This window comes from Puma concolor, chromosome C2, assembly GCF_028749965.1.
Source record: "Puma concolor isolate L17-30 chromosome C2, mPumCon1.1.hap2, whole genome shotgun sequence".
Lineage (NCBI taxonomy): Eukaryota > Metazoa > Chordata > Mammalia > Carnivora > Felidae > Puma > Puma concolor.
In genome coordinates, this window is record NC_141675.1 from 54,353,301 (window position 1) to 54,381,125 (window position 27,825).

Here is a 27,825-nt window from a genome sequence, read left to right on the forward strand (position 1 = left end):
TGTGGAATGTATATACATATAAATACATATCTATATAAATACATATATATATACGTGAGTACATATATAAGTACATCAGTATCAGTATATATATTTTTACACATACATATATATTGTTAAAGAGACAGGGTATGGTGGAGAAATCATAGGCTTTGGAGACTATTAAACTTGTATTGAACCCCAACCTCCTGGAAGCTCTCAAACTGTCAGTTCAATTATTCCCAAGTCCTTAAAAGAGTAACCAAGTCTCTGTACCTGAATACAAGTACCCCTATCATTCCCCAAGACCTTCTTTCTCAAGGTTTATATCAAAAGGCAAATTTACATCAGAAACAGTATTTCCCTGTGCAGCAATATGGAGACAGGACAAAACACCAGAAACCTCCCAGTGGCCATTTCCTCCCAGCCCATACATTTCCTCAGCCCTGCAGAGAAGCTGCAGGTATGCACCTGGCATAGTCCTTTCTTCTTCCTCAGGCCAGAGGTGCTGAGGAGCCCTAGAATAAACTGCCCAGAGACAGGCAGCAGGAGGAGGTCAGGAAGGCAGGAGAATAAAGGGGCAGGATAACTCATGAAAACAACAAAGAAGCAACAAACACTGCAGATACAGCCCAAACGGCCTCGGAGGAAAAAAATTCTGGGCACAGGGGTGTGTACTTCAGATGCAAATACAAGGGACACCTGGGTGGCTCAGTCAGTTAACCATCCAACTCTTGATCTCAGCTCAGGTCATGATCTCACGATTCATGAGATGGAGCCCTGAGTGGGGCTCTGTGCTGTCAGCACAGAGCCTGCTTGGGATTCTTTCTTTCCCCTCTCTCTCTGCCCCTCACCCACTTGTGCACACTTGCTCTCTCGCTCAAAATAAATAAACTGTAAAAAAAAAAAAAAAAAGATACAGGGGTACCTGGGTGGTGTTCAAGCCCTGCATTGGGCTCTGCACTGACAGTGCAGAGCCTGCTTGGGATTCTCTCTCTTTCTGTCCCCATCCTGCTCACTCTCTCTCTCTTCCTCAAGATAAATAGATATGTTTAAAAAAAAAAGAGAGAGAGAGAGATACCAAAATATCTGTACATAAATCTTTTTATTTCCTTACTATAAATTCCATATACCCTGGTTGCTCCCACAGTGCATCAAATATATACTTTGCTAAAAGATAATAAAATGTAATTAAGAAGACATCCTATATTGCAGAAAGCATTTAAGCCCCAAGCTGAGGAAAACTGCCAGGAGAGACACTTTCGAAACGCCCTATTCCAGTGGTTCCCAGCCCTGGCTGCACATCAGAATCACCCAGGGAACTCTTAAAAATATACACAATGCCCAGGCCACACCCCACCTGTGTTAGTTTCCTGTGACCGACAAACAAATTACCACAAGCGCGGTGGCTCACACAACAGAAATTTCTTCTCTCACGTTGCTGGAGGCTAGAGGTTTGAAATCGAAGTATCAGCAGGGCTGTGCTTCCTCTGAAGGCTCTAGGGGAGAATTCTTCCTTGTCTTTTCCAGCTTCTGGTGCCTCAAGGTGTTCCCTGGCTTGTAGCACATGGATGCAATCTCTACTCCATCCTCCCATGGCCTTCTCCTCTTCTCCATGTGTCTCTCCCCTGGTGTCTCTTGTAAGGGCATTTATCATTGGATTTAGGGCCAACTGGGATAATCTAGGATGATCTCAGCTCAATATCCTTAACTTAGTTACATCTGCAAAGACCCGTTTCCAAATGAGGTTACATTCACAGTTTCTGGGAAGTAAACATATCCTTTTGGGAGAAATCATTCAACCCACAAAAAACTGCTAGAGGATGAATGTATGACCCCCAAATTCCTATGCTGAAGCCTTGTCCCCAGTGTGATGGTATGGGAATGGGGTCTTGGGGAGATGATTAAGTCATAAGGTTGGAGCCCTCATAAACGGGATTAGTGCCCTTAATGAAAGAGGTCCCAGAGAGCTACTGTACCCTTTCCACCATGTGAGGACACAGCAAAAACTCAGCCATCTATAAATCAGGAGGCAGGTTCTCACCACACACCAAATCTTCTGGTGTCTTGATCTTGGACTTCCCAGGCTTCAGAACAGTAAAAAATAGATTTCTGTTCTTTAGAAAGAACAGAAGATAGCCACCCAGTCTATGGCATTCTATTTAGCAGCCTGAATAAACGACGACAGAAATCAACCAATTGAATCAGACTCTTCAGGGTGGGACTGGGCATTAGCATTTTTTAAATTTCCCCCAAATAAATCCAACCTGCAGCTAAGTTTAAAAACCACTGGTCTATTTAAACTGCCACTTCCTGCCCAGCAGAGACCCTGGGGTGGAAACAGAAGAGGCCCAAAGATAGCCCAGACGATGTTCCTGTTCCCCAACACACATCTGAAGTTGTGCAAGATTGAGTGGACCGCCCACTGCAAAAAGAGGAGAAAAAGAGATTGGTTGGAAAGAGGGAATCCCTCTGGAAGAATGTAAGAAATGCCCCATGGAATATAAGCTTCTAGCTTTTAAGGTTTAGAATCTCTTCACAGGAGGGAGTTCTGCTAAAGGTTAAGGGCACGGCCATGAAGTTTCAATACTGGCTGGTTTCAAATACTGGCTGTTATTCTTTTGCTGTGTGACCTTAGGCAAGCAACCTAACCTCTCTGACCTTTGTCTCATCCTCAGAATGGAAATGAGATAGAAGGTACACTGCTGTCAGTTACTAGAGGTAAAAGTTACCAATGGAATTTAGAAATGATAGACCAAATTCCCAAAGAGGTGGCTCTCTGGGTACAGAAAAAAAAAAAAAAAGGCAAAGTGACAAGAAAGAAGTTTAATATACTATCCCTTGGCTATTTTTATCTGGAATAACTAAAGTAAAAGTAAAAGGGAACATTGTGGCAAATCCTGGTGCTGTGCCATACTCAAATCTGGCTGGTCAAAGCTATGGAGAAAGCAGTCCAAATGGTGGAGGGAAGGGGATGTTAAGGGTGTGCAAAACCAAGAAACTACTAAACCAGAGGACATAGTGTGAGGAGTGATCTCATTTTGTAGATTGATATCATCAGCTTCCTGAAGAACTTTTACTTCAGTAGATTGTAAGAATGACTAACTGAGGAACAGTGTCTTGATTTTGAATACAGCAGAGTACAAGAGCATGTTTGGTTGATGCAGCACCCACAACTTAACCATTGAATAATCAAACATGGTGGTATGTGATCCAAACACACAGCGGGTTGTTCCAAAAGGGACAGCTAGCCTGGTAGATGGGCCAAAAGCCACTGTAAAGTTTGTTTACCCTGAGAAGGTAAGTTGGTGGTTCCCATCCCTAAATACCTGATGGAGCTGCCCAAATGAGGCAGCTCATAGGCTGCATATGCAATTCACGCTAAATTAGCTTTATGATGATCAGGATGTTCATCCACTTAATATGCCCCTTACCCAGGTCATAGCAAATGCTGTGATTTAAGGGAGCCCCTTTTGCATAGACACCCCATATAAACATATCGTTGCAAAGTCAAGCAACAGTCTCATAAACCATATCAGAATTGTTTTCTCAGTTTTCCTGTAGTCTAAGAAAATTAGAGCCATTCACAAAGGAATGGGGGAAAAGAGGGTAGTCAAGGGAGTAGTCCCAGCAGGGTAGATTCTTTAAATAGTTATTAGGAAATAAAATTAACATGGAGTTCACTGATGAGGTTGAAACACAGATCTCAATCCACCACGATGGGAGGCTGAGTGGATTGATAGCAACTCCTGCTATCCCCAACATTGAAGGGCTCTAAACAAATCCACTCTATTTACCTTAGTTTGGGAGAAATTTAAAAGCTGGAAGGCAAAGATGACAATGGAAAACATGACATCATATCACTGGTGGAAATTAATCAGGATGAAGACCGATAAAAGCACCAGGGTGTCTTGGCCTGATCCCTAGCTGAGGACCCAACGCCATGTGCACATGTGTGGCTAAAATGACCAGGGGGTGAACAAAACTTTTTCTGGGACTCCTTGATGCAGGATCCCAATGTGTAATTTCAAAACCTACTGGTGAGGTCCTGAAGGAGGCCACAATTAGCTTGGGATCATATGGAGATGCAACAGTGATGGGAGTAAGGTGAAATTTTGGATGAAAATTAGATTGTTTGAACAGATTTTATGCGAGATAGCTGTGACTCCTCTACCTGAATGTATTACTGAGATGGGTATTATGTCTGACTGGGGAACACTTCTGATATCTTGTACTGTAAAACTGAAGGCATGTCAGTGTGCCCTTTAGCTATTATTAATTAGACATGCTAAATGAGAGCCTATAGATTTGCTGGTGCCCAAATAGTTGTTAATTGTCAGTATTGGATACCTAGTGGATGGAAGAGATTTCCACTTTAATTAATGACACTTCTATGCTAGCACTGTGTGCCCCATGAGAAAGAGATATGCTCATAGAGACAAAGAGTAGATTATCAAGGCTTGAATAAAGTAGTATCACCTATAGCATTAGCAATCCCCGGTATGATTTCAACACTGCAAAAAATACAAGTCAAAGATATTGGTACTCCTTGATTATTCTTGCAAATGCTTTTTTCTTGATCACGATCTCAGAAAAGAGCCAACCACAGTTTTGCTTTCATATGAGAAGGATTCCATATGCATTGTCACAGGATTATTTGAATTCACTAGCTTACTGCCATAATTTGGTTTGATAATACACTACATTGATGATACGATAGTGTTAGAAACAGAGGAACAAGCCAAGACCACGTAAGTGCAATAGTGGCATACATCACTAACAGATGCTGGTTGACAAATCCAGCAGAGATCCCAGAGCCCACCCAAAACCATGACATTGTTAGGAGTAACGTGGGAAGGAGCCACATCTGACATTCCACAGACACTTAAAACCACCAGTGTCATGGCCTACCCCTGGGACTAAGTGAGGAGCACAGTGCCTGTTGCAGTGCTTGGGTTTGGAGGGCACAGATTCCACGTTTGGGAGCCCTGCTTGCTCCTATCATGAAACTACCTGAAAGAAGGCTGTATTTGAATGGGAGACTTAACAGTAGCCAAAAGTGATGGCCTGATCAATATGGGGCCCTTTTGATTCACACGCAGATATGATTTTGGAAGTATCTGCAAACTCACACTTAACACAGACTAGAGCTTATGGCAATAGCCCACAAATACCACCCAGGGGTGACTGCTGGAATTGGGGGCCAGAAAATTTCCAGGTGCAGCAGCACAGGATGTGCCACACGAAAGACAATTACTGGTCTGCTATGACCGAGCGTTAATTGAAACTGACTCTGTGACTGAGGGACATAAAATAACCTTGAAACCTGAAACATGCATATTATCTCGGGCAATGTCAGAAAACTTTCCAATAAGGAAATCAGTATCAAGAAGAGCTCCATAATAAAATGGAAATGGTTTATTCAAGAACGTGCTCCAGAAGGAATGAAAGGAGGTTCTCATTGTCCTCAGGGATGGGTAGCCCCGTTTCTAGAGGGCCAGCTTTGGAATTGTCTGAAGAGCTGCCAGATCCTATTGACACATTGGTGATGTCATACGAGCGTCTCTTGACTGACCTAGAATAACTGCGTGGTTCAAGGTTGGCAGTTCTAAAGTACAAGCAACATCCTGTTTGGAAGACTGTGCACCATAACCAGCTGATGAAAAACTATAATTGAAGGAGGTGAGAACCAGTCTGCTCAGTGGGCTCGATTACATCTGTTTTCCTTGCAGTGTTGGAGGAATTGAACAACAACGAGAACCCTAAAGTCAGAGTGTATCTGGCTCATGGGCAGTGGCCAATGGCTCGGCCATAAGGTCAGGCAGATTAACATGGACAATGAAAAATTAGATTATTAAGTAGATATCCATATGGGACACGGTCCTATGGAAATTTAAGGGGTGCATTAAATAGGACATGTCAATGCCCATTAGAAGAATCTCTTTCTCAGATTTGAAGGTGATTGGAATCAGCATGTGGTTATCTTGATGCATTCGCCTGGTTCCAAGGTGGGAAACTGCAGCAACACAGAGATGGGCTGATCATCAACATATTCCTCTGGCACCCCCAGAGGTACAAAATGCCAACCAGAACTGTCCTGTCTGCCAGGTAGGAAGACAGAAACTACAGGTGGCTGTGGGGCATATTCCCAAGGAGAAGACTCCCGTGCACAGCTAGCCAGTAGACTACATTGGGTCACTGCCAGTAGTGCCAGGAGGCTATAATTGGTCCTGATGGAATAGACACATAATTTGGACTGGGCTTTGCATACCCATGGTAACGCAAATGCTCAAAACCATAAAAGGGTCAGATCAGAAGAACTATACCAATTTGGACCTCTGAGTTACATTTCTTCAGAGCAAAGAATGCCCCTTACAGCCCATAGTGTCTAAGCGTAGGCAAACTGATTTCACACAAATGGACACGTCATGTTGATTATCATCCTCAGAGTAGTGGTTTCATAGAGTCAGCTGGGGCAATTGAACATATACTGTCCAAAACTGGGGAAATAAACGCATGAAAGGCTGATTCATACACCTTCATGAGTGTGTGCTCACAATCAATGTGTGAGGAGTCAAGGAGGGGTCTCCACTCATTAGATTCTTCTGCTTCTCTGGAGGACTTGGGGGACAAGGGATGGGGAGGATGCTAGTATGACTATACAATTATTCCCACATCACCTCAACTTTTCTTTTTTCCTAACTGATGGTGGTTATTCAGGGACCAGGACTGCACCTGTGGGTACCAAAAGCAGGAGGAAGTATGGATGATCCTTGTTAAGAAACTCTAACTATAGGGGCGCCTGGGTGGCGCAGTCGGTTAAGCGTCCGACTTCAGCCAGGTCACGATCTCGCGGTCCATGAGTTCGAGCCCCGCGTCAGGCTCTGGGCCGATGGCTCGGAGCCTGGAGCCTGTTTCCGATTCTGTGTCTCCCTCTCTCTCTGCCCCTCCCCCGTTCATGCTCTGTCTCTCTCTGTCCCAAAAATAAATAAACATTGAAAAAAAAAATTAAAAAAAAAAATAAAAAAAGAAACTCTAACTATACCATTAAATCTGTATGCCAGAATTATTAAGGGCCTATGGGTTGCATCGTGCCTTCAGTCTATCCGGCAAAATTCATACTGATCATGCATGCAGCTGTGCTCCTCAGTGTTCTACAAAACCCAGTAGTTCTGTCCCTGTGTAACCCCACTGTGTAGAACAGGAGTGGATTGAGGGGGAAGCACTCTGGACCAGCACAGTAGTTGAACCTAACATCCCTTCAAATGGTGGGCAAGTTTGGGCAAAAAATCACTGACACATGGAGAGAAGGAGAAATAGTAGCTAGGGGTAAAGGAATGAATAAATGTGTTATGCAACAGAAGAAATCCAACATTGCACTGATGCCCTAGTGATGCTCAGAGAAACAGAAGGATATTGTCTTCTAGCATAGTTGTATCAGGAGACTGAAAGGGTAAAGCCATACATTTGCCAAAGACCATCTCTGCTTTTGGAATCTGATAAGGACAAGTGGGAATCTGCAGATCAGAGTGGTATTGCTCTGAGTGACATTTTAGTCACCTGATATATAATGAACTGAACCAAGTATTAAGAACCAGATAGGACTCTAGTAATGTTCCCACATCTTTCGGCTCTTATTTTTCAGGTTGCATCTACTATCAAAGAATATGATTAAGTTAGGAATTTAGGGCCACTGAATTGTGTAGTGTACAGCTTCTGGCCAAGTGATTACTGTGTAAACCTTGATGATCAAATGCTTATGAAGGTCTCCAGTTATAAGGGTCAAAATACAGCAGTGGCATACCCAATATGCCACAGTATACTGTGCATAAATACATACTATCCTTGTTTTTGTGGGTGGCAAGGTATTAAACAGAATAGGAAAAGACGATGACTTTCTGGGGAATAAAGCAGTGGGCATCACGTGCTAGAGCTGAGTTCCCCTGGGGAACAGCCTCACAGCAAGATGACGAAGGCTATGGTGGTCCTGATGGCAGACTCAGACTAAACTACATCTAGGCGTGACAACCATGTATCTCACCCTAGTATGGGGGACTCAATGTTCCTGAGCATAAAACATGTGTCCTAACAACACCCAGGCCATTAGTATACAATGACAATATGCATGGTGGATTCACACATTGACCCTCAGACAGAAAAGGGCCTTACGGTAGATAGATATTAGTTTAGGCATCAGAGGACAAGCTGAGGGGTGCCTGGGGCACTCAGTTGGTTAAGTGTCTGACTCTTAATCTCAGCTCAGGTCATGATCTTACAGTTTGTAGGATCGAGTCCCACATCGGGCTCTGTGCTGACAGCAAAGAGCCTGCTTTGGCGTGGGCTCTCTCTCTCTCTCTCTCTCTCTCTCTCTCTCAAAATAAATAAATAAACTTAAAAAATAGTTTAAAATAGAAAAGGACAAGCTGAATTTGCTCTTAATGAGGAGCTATATTCAAAGGATGACAATAGAGTTTTCTTATGACCAGCATGAAAGGTAGCCCATCAAGGCCTACTGTGTAGTGCATAGCAACAAAAGCCATCCAAGTCAGTGATAATTAAAGACACTTTTACTGGATGCCCAAGGCAATTTCAGAATAAAAATCTCACTTTTTATTGGGCTAATAGCCAAAGAAATGTACCCTGTAAATGTATAAAACTAGTTTCCAATTAAACTCACTTATTGTTTTAGAGTCCGTGTCAAGAGCATTCTTATAAATTCTTAAACATATTTTCATGCAGTTTGATTTTCTAAGGGTCACAGTTTTATGTCAGAAACACTGAGGTTCCAAGTGAATCAGGGAAGATTCTTTTCATAAAATGCATGGTCTCCTGTATTTCAACTCCACCTCTCAAAGCACTCTTTTGTGGCCCACAGAGTCCTAAACGTTCATTTTACACCTTTAGGTTTAGACTCCTTTTCCAGTGCCTCCCTTTCAGAAGGCCCCAACCAACCTCACCTGCCTCATTCCCCAAAGCTGCTGCTAGAACTACAGTTTTACTGAGTTGGGAGGATAGGAAACGTGCCAAACCATGAAGCAAATGGTAAACAATGAAATATTGATGGCGCCAAAAAGAACCTGAGGGAATCACGGAGGCTCACATTACTCAAAAGCCTTGTGGGTTTGATAAAGTTGCTTAGCCATATGTGTAAGGATAATAAAATGCAAATACACTGTATTAACTCCAATTATGAGGGAGAGTAAGGCTTTCAAACAATAAAGAAAACATTAAATTCTGGATTTTAAGGTATTTTTTGTCACTTTCATCTGTTTGGCCCTAGAGGCAGATCAATGGAAGACATAATTAGATTTAAAAATAAATGCCTAAAAAATCCAAACTCAGAGCTGCACACTGTAAGACAAAGCCTCCAGTACGCTATTATTTTTGAAGACACTCATCAGCTTCTAATAAAAGAAAGAAAAAAGACTTGAAACTTTTGGAATATATGTTTTGAAAGAACTTTAAAATACATTTTTGGGGGATACTAAGTAGCTGGGTTGAGAATAAAACACTGTGACATTTCGCTTCTGGTAGAGAATGCAAAAAGCATTTTTATCTCTTTAGAAAGTTCAAAGCGAAATAATTTGGGGTAATTGCTTGAGCATCTGGAAATAACAACTCTCATTACTTTGGTCTGATCTCAGAGAAATGCAAACATACGTTGGAGAGCCCATCAACTTTTCCATTGTTTATGTGTCCATGCTTACACAGATAGAAAAAGCCATGAGCAAAAATGAAAGTAGTTGGATTTATGGCGGTGGATGGGAGGTTTATGGGTACTTTTTTCCTTTTCTTCTGATTTATGTTAATGTTGCTACTCTTACCATGATTTCACAATCACATTTTCACAAATGTTTCCTGCATGATGCTTCCTCTGGTGCCAAAAAGATCCAGTGTTACACAAAAACAGCTGTGGGGCAACTAGGTTCTTGTCCAGGTTTGTGTGAATTCTCCCTAGAGACCAAGATGAGAACCCAAGATGAGAGACAGTTCTATATATGATTTAAGTAGAGTAAGATATGGGGGGTCTAGAATAAAAACAAATTAGAGGGGAGCCTGGGTGGCTCAAGCTGGTTAAGCATCTGACTCTTCAGCTTGGCTCAGATCTTGATCTCAGGGTCATGAGTTTGGGCTCCGAGTTGGGCTCTGTGCTAGGCGTGAAGTCCACTTAAAATACATACATACATACATACATACATAAGAAAAAGTCCAGGATAGGTTTGCAAAATCCCAGAGAATTTATACAAATTGAACATGAAAGGTATTTAATTATTTAAAGACCTAGTAAATCCATTCACAATGGTAATATATAAACATGTCACAAGATAGCATCAAAGCTTAGAAGAATATCTTTAAGCCAATATTTTAAAGACATGTTTGCTTATTAGACGTATTTACATCTATATTGATGCAAATCTTCAAACAAGATCCATGAAAAAAAAATATGTTTGAAAGTAACACTAAGATGACATTTACTTTTGTTTTTGAAAGGAAGATCCCTCCCTCTTTTTTAAACTATTTGGTTCCCACTAACATCTTTTCTTTCAGATTCACTCACTTGGTTTAATTTTTCTAAGTGCCTTTCTCCACTAGCTTTCAAATAAATTATTTACCCCTCTGAAAATGTTTTAAACATCAACTCAGCCAAAGCTGATGTAAGTGAACCCAGAGGAATTGACAGCACACAAAATAAAAGGTTTTTTTCTTAAATGGGGCTACAGAAAAACAAGGAAAAATTGACAGAAGAATAACCTTAATTCTCCATTTCCAAGGAGGGGAAATGAGTGCAAGACAAACTGGGGCATGATGACATTTTCCTAGATTTTTCCTTTTCTATCTGGAGGCAAAATGTGGCATATTTGGTGCCCCTGACAAATGGGCAAGTTGTGAACTTAGAAAAGTTAATAGTTATATAGGAGAGTGTTGGGGCACTTGGTTGAAAAAGGAAACATTGCAACAGTATAGAGTAAATATTTAGTGTGATTGAGCCAGCATATAGGGTTTCATTACAGAAACTTTAAAAAACAAAAGGCATACATTCCTCAAGGTTTTGTTTTGTGGCAAATGACCAAGGACACACACAAAAAAAGTGAACTGTGATTTTTCCTCAGGTTCACAAAGAGAGAATGAAAATTTTCAGACTTTGATTTTGACCCTAAAATAAATTCAGAAATGGGAACAGCTTTGGCCAGAAAGGGGATTATGTACCAGGTGTGTTTCCACCTCAATTTAGAAAAATGTTCCTGGAGGATAAATAATAAACCTTTTAAGTCTCTCACCACAGCTGTATGCAAAGGAGCAAGAAAGATGTAGAAACACAGCAGAGGCTGAGTGAGAAGAAGCGGGGCTGAGCTTCTTCGTGGAAGCAAGTGTGGGCGAAGTAACGAGCTGGGATCTGTTCCCACAAGAATGTTTATATCTTCATTAAACCAGAGACTCCAGCCAAAGAAATACCTCCAGGGACTAGGAATCAGGATTCTTTTTAATGCTTTAGCTTGTAATGAACTACTGAAGAAATAAAGTTGATACAGGAAAAGAGAACCTACCTTATTTTCCTGCCCTCTGACCCCAGATCCCTGGTTTCAGAGTGAGAAGGGGACTTGGAACTCACAGAATCTGTCTCCTCCACCTTATTTCACAAACCCACGGGAAGTTTTTTTCTTTCTAAACTTCACATCTCCCCTTAAAGCCCCAGCATGGTCACTTGCTAAGTCCCCTCAGCTTGTTACTGCTCCAACACTGGTCTGGAGCCCTCTTAGAACTCTTAGATTCTGGTCAGCAGAGTCCTTGGGTGAATTAACAAACCACCAACAAGCCACCTACCCCCTACACACACACACACACACACACACACACACATACACACACGTACACACGTACACACGTGCACACACATGCACATGCAAGCACAAAAACTCGCTCACAAAGGACAAAAGCAAGAACAAATCCCTCCCCTTAGCAACAGAATGACATGCAGTTACTACATGGTACAGCCAGCTACACAGTAGAGTTCTTGTAAAAGCACAGGATTGGAGACTGCTGCTGTACAGAAACGTGAGAATGAATTGATACCCAGGAGGAAAAGGCAGTTAAAAAATTATCTTTATTTGCAGAAGCCTGACATACATCAACAGTGATAAGTCATGTTGATAGTACATACTTCTGATATGATGTGATGAAAATGATGCTCTTTCTCTGTGGCCTTTTCCCAAAACATAACCCCAGTCTAATCGCAAAGAAAATATCAGACAAATCCCAACTGAGAGACATTCTACAAAATACTTGACCTGTACTCTTAAAAACTGTCCAGGCCATCAAAAACAAGCGAAGTCTGAGAGACTGATACAGCCATGTGGAGTCTAAGGAGACATGATGACCAAACGCAATGTGGCATCCTGGATGGGATCATTGGACAGGAAAAAAAAAGACATTAAATAAAAACTAAGGAAATCTGAATAAAGTATGGACTTTAGTTAATAATAATAACCTATCTAGAGGTGCCTGAGTGTCTCAGTCAGTTAAGTGTCTGACTCTTGGTTTTGGCTTAGGTCATGGTCTCATGGTTCGTGAGTTCAAACCCCACATCAGGTTCTGTGCTGGTGGCACAGAGCCTGCTTGGGATTCTCTCTCTCCCTCACTCTCTGCCCCTCCCTGACTCTCTCTCTCTCTCTCTCTCTCTCTCTCTCTCTCTCTCTCAAGATAAATAAATAAGCTTTTTTTAAAAACTTTAAAAAAATAATGTATCAATACTGATTTGTCATCTGTAACAAATGTACCACACTAATGTAAGATGTTCATAAGAGGGGAATCTAGGTACAGAGTATATGAGAACTCTCTATACAATCTTTGCAATTTTTTTTTTTGTAAATCTAAAACTGTTCTGAAATAAAACATTTATTTAAAAAATTCTAGTTACATAGTACGTATACTGGTACTTCAGAAGTCAAAAAGATCAGCTTACAGTCTAGTTTCTGCTTATTAACTTTATAACCCTGAACAACTCTAGCCCTCATTTTCCTTCCTCATCTCTAAAGATTGTAAGAACTGAAGGGGATCCAAATATTTCATCCCAAAGTATGCCAATTTTGGCATAAGGATTACTTTTATTATTTTAAGCTGAAGGCAATTGAGAAACAGCAGACGTAGGAGAAGCTCTCTGCCCTCCCCCTTTCTGCCTAAAAGCAGGGCATAAATTCCCCTTCACAGAAGTGACATGAATTTCCATTTGTAAAGGTGTTCCTCTCTCCCATACTAGGAAGAGAATCAGCTTTATCGTTGGAGAGGGCACCTGGAGTTGGAGTCAGCATAGCAAATCTTACTAAACAACTCTTATCTACCACACATTTCCTAGTCAACTTCCCACACCTTACTGTCCTTTGGAGCCCCAACACCATTTTCCTTTATCTAATCACTTTGCCACAATGTATCATTCTTTGTTAAAATAACATATAAACCCCCAAATCTAACCATTACTTTGGGTTTTCACTTCTTTACTGTGAAGTCCCCATGCCTATAAAAATATTAATAAGGGGCTCATGGGTGGCTCAGTCAGCTGAACGTCCAACTCTTGATTTTGGCTCAGGTCATGATCTCATGGTTCGTGGGATCAAGACCCACGGCAGGCTTCACACTTAGCATGGAGCCTGCTTAGGTTTCTCTCTCTCCTTCTTTCTCTGCCCCTCCCTGCTCATTCTCTCTCTCAAAATAAATAAATAAAGGTTAAAAATGTTTTCTCCTGTTAATCTGGGGTGTTTTTTGTCAGTTTAAATCATAGGCCCTAGTTACAGAACATAAGATGATAGAGGAACAGTTTTTGCTCCCTCTAAAATCAAGTGACATCAATAAACTATATGTGGGGTTGTAGCTAAGAGCATTGGAGGCTTCAAATTATTTCCTATTTGTATGACTAATGAGTATCTTCTTTAGAATTCAATTTCCTTGTCTTTAATCTAGAGGTGATAATAGTACCTTTATCTCAAGGAGATGTTGCAAGCAATAGATGAGATGATGGTAATGTAAAATGCCCAATGCAGTTCAGGACATGTGAGGTGTTATGATACATAGTCCCTGCTGCATAGTTGACCCTCAGTCAGAGATCATTCCTTTTTCTTGGCTCTCCTGCTAGAGGCACAGCAGGGGCAATATCTGGCCCCCAGCTCTGTTAGTTTAAAAAATACATTTATCCATCCAGTTAGGTGTGATCAGGTCCAGGGAAACTGAATCATCTTGAACAGACTTTCAAGAGATTAGCTCATAAACCAGCAGGCTAATGTATTAAGTTTCTTGGGAAATATAATGATCCAAGAGACTATGTCTGGCTGTGAGGCTGGTTCCTCCCAATTGGAACATCCTCTGGGGTTCATCTCAGGTTCAAAAGCCAGCTCAAAGAGGACTGGGATGGGGTGCAAAGAATGCTACAGTCTCAATGGAATATGTAGCCAGCTCTTGGTAATTTATATTCCTGGTCCACTGGTATGAGCTGAATTATGTCCCCTCAAAATTCACATGTTGAAGTCCTAACCCTCAGTACTTCAGAGTGTGACTATATTCGGAGGGAGGCCTGTAAAGAGGTAAGTAAGGTAAAAGGAAGTGATTAGGGTGGGCTGTGTTCCAATATGCCTGGTGTCTTTATAAAAGGAGCAGATTAGTACACAAACAAGCGCAGAGGGAGGACCACATGAGGACACAGGGAGAAGGAGGCCATCTGCAAGCCAAGGAAGAAGAAACCAGCCCTACTCATACCTTGGTCTTGGACTTCTAGCTTCCAGAACTAGGAAAAAATGGATTTCTGTTCTTTAAGCTGCCCAGTCTGTGGTACTTTGTTATGGAGGCCCTTATAAACTAGCACCCACCCACTACAGAGAAACAACTAGTTGGCCTGGCACAAATTCTGCCTCTTATCCAATTCTCTTTTTCAACTTTCCTTCTCAAACTGAAAGCACAGCACATATTGAGACATGCTACAATTCATTTGTATAAATAACTTTTTGTATAGACTTACTCGCATAAGTATTTATTTTATAAAGAAACTTATTTATAGAAATATATACAAGCAGATAATCAGAATCCCTTGTTGAAATTAAGAAAATACCTCAGTAGACTTGTCTAGAAAAAAATGATTCCACTGTAAAACACTTTTGGAAAATACTACATACTAAACTTCTCTTAGAAGTTCACAACGTATGGGCACCTGGGTGGCCCAATCCATCAAGCGTCCAACTTCGTCTCAGGTCACGATCTCGCTATCTGTGAGTTTGAGCTCCGCATCTGGCTCTGTGCTGACAGCTCAGAGCCTGGAGCCTGCTTCCGATTCTCTGCCTCTCCCTCACTTGCGTTCTGCCCCTCTCTCAAAAATAAACATTAAAAATTTTTTTTTTAAAAAGAGTTCACAATGTATCAATATATTAAAGGTTCTGAGAAATCCTACAACAATGAATGTGTTTCAACATTATTTAATCCAATACTTGCAGAAATGATTCAGCCATGCAACTCTTTCTAGTAGGTTTCTATTTACAATTCACTTTGAGAAACTTTGCTCTGGTGGAATGCTTCCCACTTAACCATCATCATTTAAATGTGTTATTTCCTCAGGAGTCAGTTAATGTCATTCATTTTATTCCCACAGTTTTTGTTTTTCAGAGGGTGACTTTTCTTGGCTATCTTCCCAGATTCTCAAAGTTAAAGTCTTTTGTTCACACAGGATGGAAAAATAAAATTCTTCTTGCAAAGCAAGGTAAAGAGAAAACAGAAATCATTTGAGCTCATGTCATTATCTTGTCCCATCAATTAACTCTAAAAGTTCTGACAGGGCCCTAGAGAATACAAGAAACTCCCACTTGGGGCGCTTAGCTGGCTTGAATGGTGTGACTCTTGATCTGAGTGGTAAGTTTGAGCACCACATTGAGGGGGGAGAGTACTTAAAAATAAAATCTTAAAAAAAGAAGTTCCCACTTGGTGAAATGTACTTTTTAAAAGGCCATCTTTTTTGAGGACCTCTCGTTGCAGCTGATATTTTTAAAAGCCAGATAAATAAGATAACTATCTGGGAAGCTGTTAACCTATGTGATGGCTGAAGAGGACTTTCTGGAAATTAAAATGTATCCTATCTCTAGACATCTTCAATCTGAGTTTTATCTTGGTCATAAGAAACAAGTTAACTCAATGAGTTAAAAGTCATTGTTATTCATAACTGATTTTTTGTCCTGCTCCTTGGTCAGCTGACCAATAAAATAATTATTCCTTTTTTGGTCTATTCTTCACCTTCATCTCTCTTAAGATCCTGATTGTCATTTCAGATTCTGCACATGGGGAGACAGAAGCTTCTGAAGAAACAGATGACCAGCTTGAGAGTAAATAATGAAACATTTATTTTCTAAAATGAGTGAGTTAGGATGTAACTTACAAGCCTACTAAATTGCTCAGTGGAGTTGCAAACAGAATTAGAGGAGGTGCCCAGAATTTTAGAATTGGAGAGAAAATGATGGCTATGCCATGTAACACCCACCCCCTTCCCATTTTTCTATTAATAGAAGAGGAGGGAACTTGGGATTGGACTGTAAGGGACCATGTGTGGTACCCAGCAAGAGCAGGCACAGTCATGGAGAGCTGGCTTCCAACTCAAGGAGGCTACTTACCAGCTGGGTAACCCCAAGCCATCAGTCAACCCCTCTGCAGAACCTGCAGTTATTGCTGCTGTGCTCTCCTTTGTGGGTGGTTACAAAAAGTAAAGTAAGATCAAGTGAGTTTGTAACTGGGTGACCTCCACAAGGGAGGTTGCAAACTTGATGGTCTGTCATTTTCCTGATGGGTTTTCCTGGAATTTATTATGCTTTCAACTCTTAAATTAGGAGATTTTATTTGAAAATCTTGCCACTTGCCACAACATGGATGGCCCTAAGGGAACTTTCACTTATACTAAGTGAAATAAAACAGACACAGAAAGACAAATACCATATGATTTCATTTATATGTGGAATCCAAAAAACAAAACAAACAAATCAAATAGAAACAGACTTGTAAAAACAAAGAACAAACTGGTGGTTGCCAGAGGGGATTGAGGTGGGAAGATGGGTAAAAGGTGAAGGGGACTGAGGTACAAACTTGCAGTTAGAAAATCAGTTAAGTCACAGGGATGAAAAGTACAGCAGAGGGAATACAGTCACTGATATTATAACGTTGTATGACAGATGGTAACAGCACATATCACAGTGGGCACTTCCTAATGCGTATAAATGTCAAATCACTATGTTGTACACCTGTTACGGAACCTGGTCTGGATCACCCAGTGGAAGAACCAAGTGGCACTGGCAGATCTTGGAAGGCAGGAGATTAATTTCACACGGGTGGGCTCAGAGGAGATAACTCCCCAGAGGTCTGAGCCCCCAGCATAAGCAGAAGGAACAATTTATAGTCTGTTACATCCGCATTAGTAGTGATTTGGGGCACGTGGCAAGTGGGGCAGTAAGAAGAACCTGAAGTGGAGTCCTCCGGCAGGGACTGGAATTCTCCTATCAGTCCTGTCGGCCATCTTATAACATAATTTTTCCCTATCACACCTAAAGCTAATATAATGTTGTATGTCAACTATACTTCAATTAAAATAATTGGTTTTCCATCAGATTTAAAAAAAAATTTTTTTTTAACGTTTATTTATTTTTGAGACAGAGAGAGACAGAGCATGAATGGGGGAGGGTCAGAGAGAGGGAGACACAGAATCCGAAACAGGCTCCAGGCTCTGAGCTGTCAGCACAGAGCCGGACGCGGGGCTCGAACTCACGGACTGCAAGATCATGACCTGAGCCGAAGTCAGCCGCTTAACCGACTGAGCCACCCAGGCGCCCCTAGATTTTTAGATATTTTGTCTAAATAAATGTCTTTATAGAAATATAAACAAGCAGATAATCAGAAACCCTTGTTGAAATTAAGAAAACAATGTCTTTCAACATTGGGCCCCTATTCCCAACATGGGAATTGGGAGCTCAGGAGCATTTGCCCCTTTCGATGGGACACATGCTAGCCAGGTTATATCAGTGCTCACTCCCACCCATTTGTTAATGAGACTTGCGTGATACTGAGAGGCTTTGGATTTCCTAACCTGTGTAAAAAAGAGTGAGTTGCAATACTAGGGGTCAGGATATTAGCACTTCAACTTCTTCTTGGATGTAATGTCTGATTTCTTTACACTAAGATTGGAGATTTGATTTCTCTATAAATCCATAATCACTGACAACATTGAACTTTACCTGGTCCCTGTTCTTCTGGAAAACAGAGAGGATTAATCTTCCCAACCTTTGGTTTTCTGAAATCCTCCACCTTTTTGTGTTACTAGAAAGGAATCCTGTAAAGACCTACCCCTTTCCTTTTGGAAAGGCTTGCAATACCCCCTTGTTTACCATGAAAGGGCCAGACACAGACCCTCCGAATTCCTATTCTTTGTCTTGTTGAAAGGCAAAACTCAACTGAGTAAATTTGAAGATCTAATAGGTTTTATTCAATGATTCATGAATTGGGCGGCATCCCATCAAGCAAATAGAAAATTACCCCAAAAAGCTGTACAAAATGGGAGATTTTATTGGCAGCAGGGGTCAGGTCAAGGATGTTACTAGTAAAAACTGGATTGCTTTAGGCAAGGTCACCTTCCTTTGGGGATAGCAGTGGTCTATCAGGCGGGTTTCCTCATTAGTGCTGACCAGGAAATTCCAAACTGACTTGTTAAGATTATTTTCCTGGGAAAGGCTGAAACTGCAGTTAGGTTAGGTTTGAAGCCTTAGTTTGGTGATGTGGTCTTACACAAGTGACTTCATTTTGGGCTTGTTGTCTCTTTAAATAGTCTCAAACATGATTGGATGAATTGACCCCTCCCAATAGGAGAGGAAGAATTTCCCCTGCCCTTCAAAGTCCTTTACGCTGGACTAAGAATCAAATTGACATGAGACAGATTAACAGGAGAAAATCTAACTTAATTTTGTATGTATGGGGAATCCACACAGACATGGAAATTCCAAAGACACTCAGAACTAAGGAGAAGGGGGCAGGGGTCTGGGACTTCAAAGGGAAGGAATACAATTTGCAGGATAATGAAAAAGAGTAAATGCTTGGTAAATGAGTGCTTGCTGGGCCACTCAGAAGCAATGGGACATAGAGGACTTTGATGAAACAGGCCTTGCAGGGTTCCTCTCCATCACCATACCTGGTTCATGTCACATAATGGAGTTCTCTATGGTCATAGTTCTCTTCCTGGAGCAGGTCCTCTATCCAAATTCTTCTAGGCAATTGTAAGGGAGCAAAAAGTTTCTTCCTGAGTCTTTTGGGTCTTGATTGTTTTCAGCTGAGCATAATCTGTATGCCAAAGTGGCCCATCTTAGGCAGATTGCCCTTGACCCCTATACCACCACTCCTCCAAAAAAAAAAAAAAAAAAAAGCAACTAACTAGACACAGATATAAATATTTTTTTTTTTTGGATCAGCTGGCTGACTGGGGCTTCTCCTGATGAAGGAAGCAACTCCAACTGTAAGATCACTCCATCTATAACTTGTCTGCTTCTCCCTACAAAAGTCTTAGGGGAAACCTCTCTGCAGAGACACTCTGATTTTGACATCTAGAAGCTCTTCCTATTGCAATTCTGAGTAAAATCAATTTCCTTACTTTCCTTGTTCAGGTTCATTTGCCTTTGACACCCTGGTTCCTGAAAACTGTATAGGACCCTTGCACAAAGCATGAATCCTGTTAAGCATTTCAGACATGACTGAGTGACAGTGTTGGACAGAGGTTGGTGGCTGAGTGTTCTCCTAGCTTAGGGGCTGATGAAGAAAGGGAAGCTTCAAGAAGGCAGGAAGGGAGAGCAGGACAAATTTGGAGATAAAATGAAGACAAGAGTGGAAGGTAGGTCTTTGTGATGAGCAGAAAATTCTCTAAAAGTCATTTCTGATCACTCAAGACAATTCCATAAGCTAAGACTTACCACCTCCATTTCATCTCACCCCTCCCACCCCCTGAATTATCTTTGGTTTCCTCAGTATGGTGTGTCCTTCATGCCACCTCCAGTTATCTAATGAAAACCAAGCCATGATCATCACACTGATCTATTATAAGACTATGGCTATTCTCCACTGCCTTTAGGGTCAAGACCAAAACCTGTAGTGTGGCACAGAAGATGCTTCACATCTTGGTCCCAATGTGTCTTTCCTGCAGTTTTCTCCCACCAATCCTCAAGCCACACCCTCCCCCAATAGAGCAATACAAACAAAGCTTCTGACTCAACAGCTAGCGTCCCAGAGGAGTCCTGATCTCTATACCCATATTAGAGCTCTGGCAGACCTCCAGGAGCACTGTTTACATAAGGAACAAGTGGCCCCAAGAGAAACAGGAAAAAAAAAAAACGAATGTTGGAGCTCATGTTAATCCCAGGAACCCTGGCATTAAGGCTGCCCCAATGTGAATGGTACATGGAATTTGCTGGCCATCAAGGGAGAGAGATGCTGTGAGGGTTGTAGAAAGAGCATCCTGCTTCCTGGAAAACCAGGAACTGACAGAGCACAGCCTCAGGTTATCTGATTCTAATCTCTCAGTTGTCTTTGGGCTATTTTGGAAACTTTTCAGTTGTAAGTGGTTGATAGTAATGCAAAATGGTTCTCATGAACATGTAAATTTCCTCCTGACTGATAGAGGTACAGTTGATTCTCCCCACCCCCGTGGAAAAACCTGTGGAAAAACCAGTTTGCTTCCATTTACATATGAATTTCAATATTTCTGATCTATAAATACATCTGTTCTTAGAGTTATAATGCCTGCCTGGTTCCTTCATTGGTTAATAAGTAAAATTAAATCTTTAACATATATATACAATTGACCCTTGAACAACCCGGGGGTTAGGGCCACTAATACAAAATTCCATGTGTAACTTTTGACTCCCACCAAAACTTTACTGTTTACCAGAAGCCTTATGATAACAGTTGAGCAACACATATTTTGTATGTTATGTGTATTACCTACGTTATTCTAAAAATAAAGTAAGTAGAGAAAAGAATGTTATTAAGAAAATCATAAGGGGGTGCCTGGGTGGCTCAGTCAGTTAAGCACTGACTTCAGCTCAGGTCATGATCTTGCAGTTTGTGGGTTTGAGCCGTTTCGGGCTCTGTGCTGACAGTCCAGAGCCTGGATCCTGCTTTGGGTTCTGTGTCTCCTTCTCTCTTTCTGTCCCTCCCCCGCTCATGCTCTCTCTCTCTCTCTCTCTCAAATAAAATAAATATTACAAATTTTTAAAGAAAGAAAGAAAATCATAAGGAAGAGACAATACATTTACAGTACTCTATTGTATTTATTGAAAAAAATCCATGTGATGAGGTTTTGGAATGGTAGTGGGGTCTGGACATCACAAGAAAGAATTCTCGAAGATGTCTTTGGTGCAAAAGGGGGATCTTATTAAAGGACGGGGACAAGATCTATGGGCAGAAAGAGCTGCACTGGGGTTGTGAAGAGTGGCTGGTTATATCCTATGGAGTGGGGGGGGGGGGGGGGAAATAAAGACAAAAGGGAGGCCTCCAGAGGGACTTTGATATGTGAAAGAGGCCTCCTAAAACACTGGAGGCCTTGTTGTTGTCAACCTAAGATTGTTTTCCCCCTAGTAAGGCATTAACATTAAGACAAATATACTCTGAATTTGCCTCATGTATTTGTCCAGGGGCTGCAGATTATAAGGAAATTTAATTTTACCTGCCATTTCCTTCTTGCATTTGTTCCCCGCATCACTATGGAGGGAACGGTGATATTAGGGCTCCAGGAAACTGAGTCTATAGGTTTCTGGAGATCAGGCTATTGATAAGATTGCCTTTGTCTTGTAATTTACTAAGATATTTGTAAACTGATGGACACTCATGTTCTGTATGACTGTGATCTCTGTCAGTTAACCATTTGTTTTCTTCCTTCCCTTTCCTTTGTTCTTGAGCAGCCAGGAGTGCCTGAGGAATATCACACATATCCCACCTGGACTGGCGGGTGGGGGCTTGTGCTAGCTTGTGCTTGATGCTCAACCTGCCTTATTCTCCCTCATCACATGTATAAGTGGACCCAAGCAGTTCAAACCCATGTTGTTCAAGAAAGAACTATATGTGTGTGTGTGTGTGTGTGTGCCATGATTTTATTTTTTTTAAGTTTATTTATTTATTTTTGAGAGATAGTGTACACTCTTTGAGTGGGGAAGGGAGAGAGAGAGAGACAGAGAGACAGAGAGAGAGGGAGAATCCCAAGCAGGCTCAATGCTGTCAACACAGAGACTGACTTGGTGCTTGATCTCACAAAGTGTGAGATCATGACCTGAACCAAAATCAAGAGTCAGACACATAACTGACTGAGCCAACTGCCCCATGATGAGGGAGCATGGGGCAAGTGGAGGGCAAAGTACAGGCTAAAAGCACCCCCCCAACTACACACGCACCCAAGTGGAATATATATGATATTCCTCAGATACTCCTGGCTACTAAGAACAAAGGAAAGGGGTTTAAGTGCTTGCCATGGTGATGTGGGAAACTAAGGCAAATGAAAAACTAAATTTCCTTACTGCCTACAGCCCATTGACAAGTCCTTGAAACTGGCAGAGTGACCTCCCTCTAGGAGCTCAGCTGCCTTCATGATGACACTTTGCTAGGGGCAAAAGAGAATCTTAGCTTAAGGTTATACTGACCTCCCAGGATCCTGTAAGTCTATTTTAACATATAAAAATTCCTTTGGAAACTCCCTTTATCTCAACTGCCCCAAGATATATGCTGGTAATCATACCCCAAGCTTATGGCCGCCTGATATACATCTGAAAGTGTCATGACTAAGGCTTTACTAGACGGTAATAAATGGCATTTTCCAAAAACAACTAGCCCCTGAAGGTCCTGGAAACCTTGCTTCCCAAATACCTTAGGGACTTAACTCTATCCCTAACCTCTTCCAAACCTGAGGATGTATAATCAGTTACCCATCACAACCCCAGGACACCTCTTTCTGCCTATAGGTCCTGTCCCTGTGCTTTCATAAAATCACTTTTTTGCACCAAAGACATCTTCAAGAATTCCTTCTTGGCCGTTGGCTCCAGAGCACCCCACCATCACCCCAGAACTTCATCAAAGGCACCCCTGCCATGATTTTAATTTTAATTCTGTTTTAATAGAGGATAAGATGCTGTCTGGTCCTACCCAAAATTCTCCCAAAGCTGCCCAGAGACAAGTTGTCTCAGCCTCTCCAGGGAGTCGTCACAGGAGACTGAGGGAGTGATGTCACTATTCTAGTATTTTAAAAAATGAGTTGTGAAACATCATGTAAGGAGACGTTCTTCACCTTGAGAGAGCACTCCAGTGGCTCAGCAGATACCAGCATCAACAGGTAAGTCAGCAGTGGGGCTGCAATGGCGGTCAGGTTCTGTGCCACAGCAGCAGAGGGTTAAGGAAAGCTGTAGGTAAGGATGCTGACAGGGAGACAGAAGGGAAACCAGGAGGACTGAGGAGTGGATGAGCCTGGGAGCTCAGTGGGCCTCAAGCCTATAGACTTTTCTTGTTGTCATTGTTAATGTTCCCCACATTCTTTGAATATCCATCCTCCTTAAGGCAGACATAGCACTGGGGAGGGAAGAAAGTATTAAGTTACATTGGTGCTATATTCAGTGAGTTCTTGTGCTCCTAGTATTCACTGTTCAGGAACCTAGGATACCAGGTTATGTAAGAAAGCAAATATGATATAGAAAATACGCTGAGATGCCCATTTGCTGACATCATCCCTTACTCAAATATCCCTCCCCAAGCACTCTAGTATCCATACCAGTTATCAGTCAAAGACTGTGGTCAGTCTCTCTTCAGCTGTCAGAGACTGTAAATGTATCTGCCATTTTCAGATGACATCTGCGACTATGAAGACTACAACGCAATCAATTTCAAAATGAAATTGCAAGTCTTTTAAAAGATGTGGGTGTGTGAAGCAATGAGTCTGACACTGGAGATGTGTTTGAATCATGTGTAAAGCTATGACAGGCAGGAAGAAACAGTTAATAACAGAGGGAAAAAAAACAAAAAGTAACCAGATTTGGCAGACATTGTAGGTGACTCATTCAACATCTCCCACCCCCTTCTTTTCCTGCCTGTCTTTACTTTAGAAGCTGGAAACGCTGAAATATCTTTCTCCCTGTGTTTTCTGCAGCCAGCAAGAACTGACTGCCAAGTTCAAATCTCTTCCTAACTATGTGATCCTGAGCAAGTCATTTAACTCTCTTTTCCTCAGTTTGCTCATCTGTAAAATGTACCTGCCTCATGGAGATGTTCTGAGAATTAAATGAATTAATATACGTGAACCCTTAAGAATAGTTCCTGGTGAAAAAAACAAAAACACTAACTCAGGGGCACCGGGCTGGCTCAGTCGGTAAAGCATACAACTCTTGATCTTGGGGTTGTGTGTTTAAGCCCCATGTTGGGCATAGAGCCTACTTAAAAAAAAAAAAAAAAAAAAAAAAAAGAAGCACTAACTCAAAAAGATATCTGCATCCCCATGTTCACTGCGGTATTATTTACAATAGCCAAGATATGGAAACAACCTAAGTGTCTATTGATGGATGAATGGATAAAAAAGATATGATAGATATACATGTGATACATACACAGAATGGAATACTACTCAGCCATAAAAAAGAATGAAATCTCACCGTTTTCAACAAAAATGGATGGACCTTGAGGGCATTATGCTAAGTGAAATGAGTTAGAGACAGACAAATACTCTCTGGTCTTACTTATACGTGGATTTTACAACAACAACAACAAAGAGTCCAAGCTCATAGATACAGAGAACAGATTGATGGCTGCTAGAGGTAGGGGGTGGGCAAAATGGGTGAAGGAAGTCAAATGTTACAAACTTCCAGTTATAAAATAAATAAGTCATGGAGATGTAATGTATGGTGTGGCAAATATAGTTCATAATACTGTATTCTATATTTGAAAGTTGCTGAGAGAGTAAATCTTAAAAATCTCATTACAAGAAAAAAAATTCTATAACTATGTGTGGTGATGGACGTTAACTAGATTTATTGTGGTGACCATTTCTCAATATATACAAATATTTAATCATTATGCTGTACACCTGAAACTAATATAATGTTATTTGTCAATTATACCTTAATTAAAAACAAACAATGAAAAAGAATCGTTTCTGGCAACTAGCAAGAGCTCAGTAAGTGTGACCAGGAGTCTAACTGATCTAGAAGTAGGGTCACATGCATGTACACCTCTTGGTGTGGAGGTGGGGAGACATGACTAACAGTCCCACAGACTGCATATTTTGGAAGAGGCGTGATTTACTGAAGCAAATTCTGGATGCTGGGCTAGCCAAAGTTTCACCAGCTCTGCTAACATAGCAGGGACAGCCCAGGGCAATTGTCATAAGTCACCAGGGGCCCAAAGAGAAGGTATCTAACACCTGGAATGTTGAATTCCAGAGTCTTCACCACTGCACGTTTGGAAAGCTAGTCCAGAGCCAAACAAGTTTGGAAAGTTCTTTTCTTCCTGCCCTGATATTCCTCCTACATTTTTCTGTGCTTAATTTTCTCATGCTTAATTTTCTCAGCCCTGTATCTATTCACACAAAATTGTGATAAACACTCCTCTCCCATCTGTAATGTTAATCTGGAACTATTTGGAATGCATAATCCTGCCAACACTTGGTTGGCTATACATCATCGTTAGCAGAACAATTCTGCCCCCCCCCCCCCCCCCCCCCGCGTCAGCCACATTTGTCAAGTTCCTACTGTTTTCTTGGCTGGAACTTTTCTCCCTTAGTAATTCTTCTCAGTAAGCCCCTCAATTTATCCCATCTTGCTGATCATGTTTCTTTAATAGTCCCTCAGTTTTCCTTGCCCCTACCCCCAGAATCTTCAGGGATTCAAACTGGCTTTTGCTCACCAGGGCAGCCTGGCTGAATGCACGTGTCCTGTTTCTTGGCTATTCTCGATCCCTTGGCTGTTGAGTTTTTCTCTAGAGCATCGTGATGAGTAATTGCACCTAAATCTCTAGCAAAGCAGTGCCAAGAACTAACAGGAGGCCCTCTGAGCATAAAATTACAATTTCAAACTGAAATGTTTCTCTAATCATTTCCTGCCTTTCTCAATTCCTTCCATCCCATCTTATAATCATCCTCCATAAAGATAAAAATAAAATGAAATCTGGTTATAGAATTTCTGAACTTTAAACAGATTCACTGAAACATGGGTTGTAAACTTCCATTTTGTACAAATGCTCAATTTGAAGAGAATAGATATGTAACCCATCTGTGAAATTAATAAAACAAAACATTCTTTCATTAATAGGCAAGCTAATTCAATGTAGACATATGAAAAAGACCATGAGGAGTAACCAGCGAAATATATGGAGGATGAAATAGTGAAGCAGTGTTAGCCTCACTCTAAAGTTGAGTCTCTAGAAGCAGCATAAACAAGAAAGGCATGTTGGGAATTTAGAGAAGGGATATCTCAAAGTTGTCATTTTGTGTGGTCATTGATACTTTGATATTACTGTTCAAAGCATATTTTTTAACTCAAAATATTATGGACAAGCAAACATTTCACAAAAGAAGATGTACCAAAGGCTTAAGCACATGGAAAAAATGTTCAACATCATTAGTCATTAGGACAAAGCAAATAAAAACGACAATGAGATATACTAGATATAGCCAAAAATAAGAAGACCGACAATCCAAAGTATTGGCAAAAACATAGAGCAACTGGAACTCTAGTTTTCATCTCTGTTGGAGATGAACAATGGTACAGTTATTTTGGAATATAATTTGGCAATGTCTTTTTTTTTTTTTTAATTTTTTTTTTTCAATGTTTATTTATTTTTGGGACAGAGAGAGACAGAGCATGAACGGGGGAGGGGCAGAGAGAGAGGGAGACACAGAATCGGAAACAGGCTCCAGGCTCTGAGCCATCAGCCCAGAGCCTGACGCGGGGCTCGAATTCCCGGAGCGCGAGACCGTGACCTGGCTGAAGTCGGACGCTTAACCGACTGCGCCACCCAGGCGCCCCTAATTTGGCAATTTCTTAAGAAACATACTCTTACCTTATAATCCAGTCATTCAACTCCTAGATATTTATGAAGAGAAATGAAATCAAATGTCCACACAAGGATTTATACACAAATGATCTTAGCAGTTTTATTCAAAATAGCCACTAATTGTACAGAACCCAACTGTCCATCAGCAGGTATATGGATAAACAAAATATGGTATATACCCATACAAGGGATCAGTAAAAAAGGGATGAACTACTGATATATGCAACAAGGAGTAATCTCAAAATCATCATGTTGAACGAAAGAAGCCAAACACAAAAGAATTTATGCTGTATAATTCCAAGTATTTATTTTTGAGACAGAGAGAGACAGAGAATGAACAGGGGAGGGGCAGAGAGAGAGGGAGACACAGAATCTGAAACAGGCTCCAGGCTCTGAGCTGTCAGCACAGGGCCCGACGTGGGGCTCGAACTCACCAGCCGTGAGATCATAACCTGAGCCGAAGTCGGATGCTTAACCGACTGAGCCACCCAGGCGCCCCTGTATAATTCCAAGTATATAAAATTCTAAACAATGCAAACTAATCTATAGTGAAAGTAAAGCAGTGGTTGCCTGGACACAGGGATGAAGAGAGAATAGATTGCTGAGGCATATGGAAACCTTTGTAGGTGAGGAAATACTCTTTTATCTTAATTGTGGCAGTAGTCCTACAAGTGTGTCAAATCTGTCAAAACTTACTGGACTGTGCACTTATTTATTTTAACTTTTTAATGTTTATTTATATTTGAGAGAGAGATTTAACATAGTTCTTTAACCTGA

The 27,825-nt window shown here is 41.2% G+C and overlaps 1 long non-coding RNA gene across 1 annotated transcript in view; it reads right to left on the reverse strand.

Moving 5' to 3' along the window:
* Positions 1-12,063: 12,063 nt before the first annotated feature.
* Positions 12,064-27,825, reverse strand: part of LOC147577261 (uncharacterized) — a 108,548-nt gene continuing 92,786 nt past the window's right edge. Inside the window, exon 3 of the long non-coding RNA XR_015240097.1 lies at positions 12,064-12,374. This is a non-coding gene — a long non-coding RNA (uncharacterized LOC147577261). The remainder of the gene's footprint in view (positions 12,375-27,825) is intronic.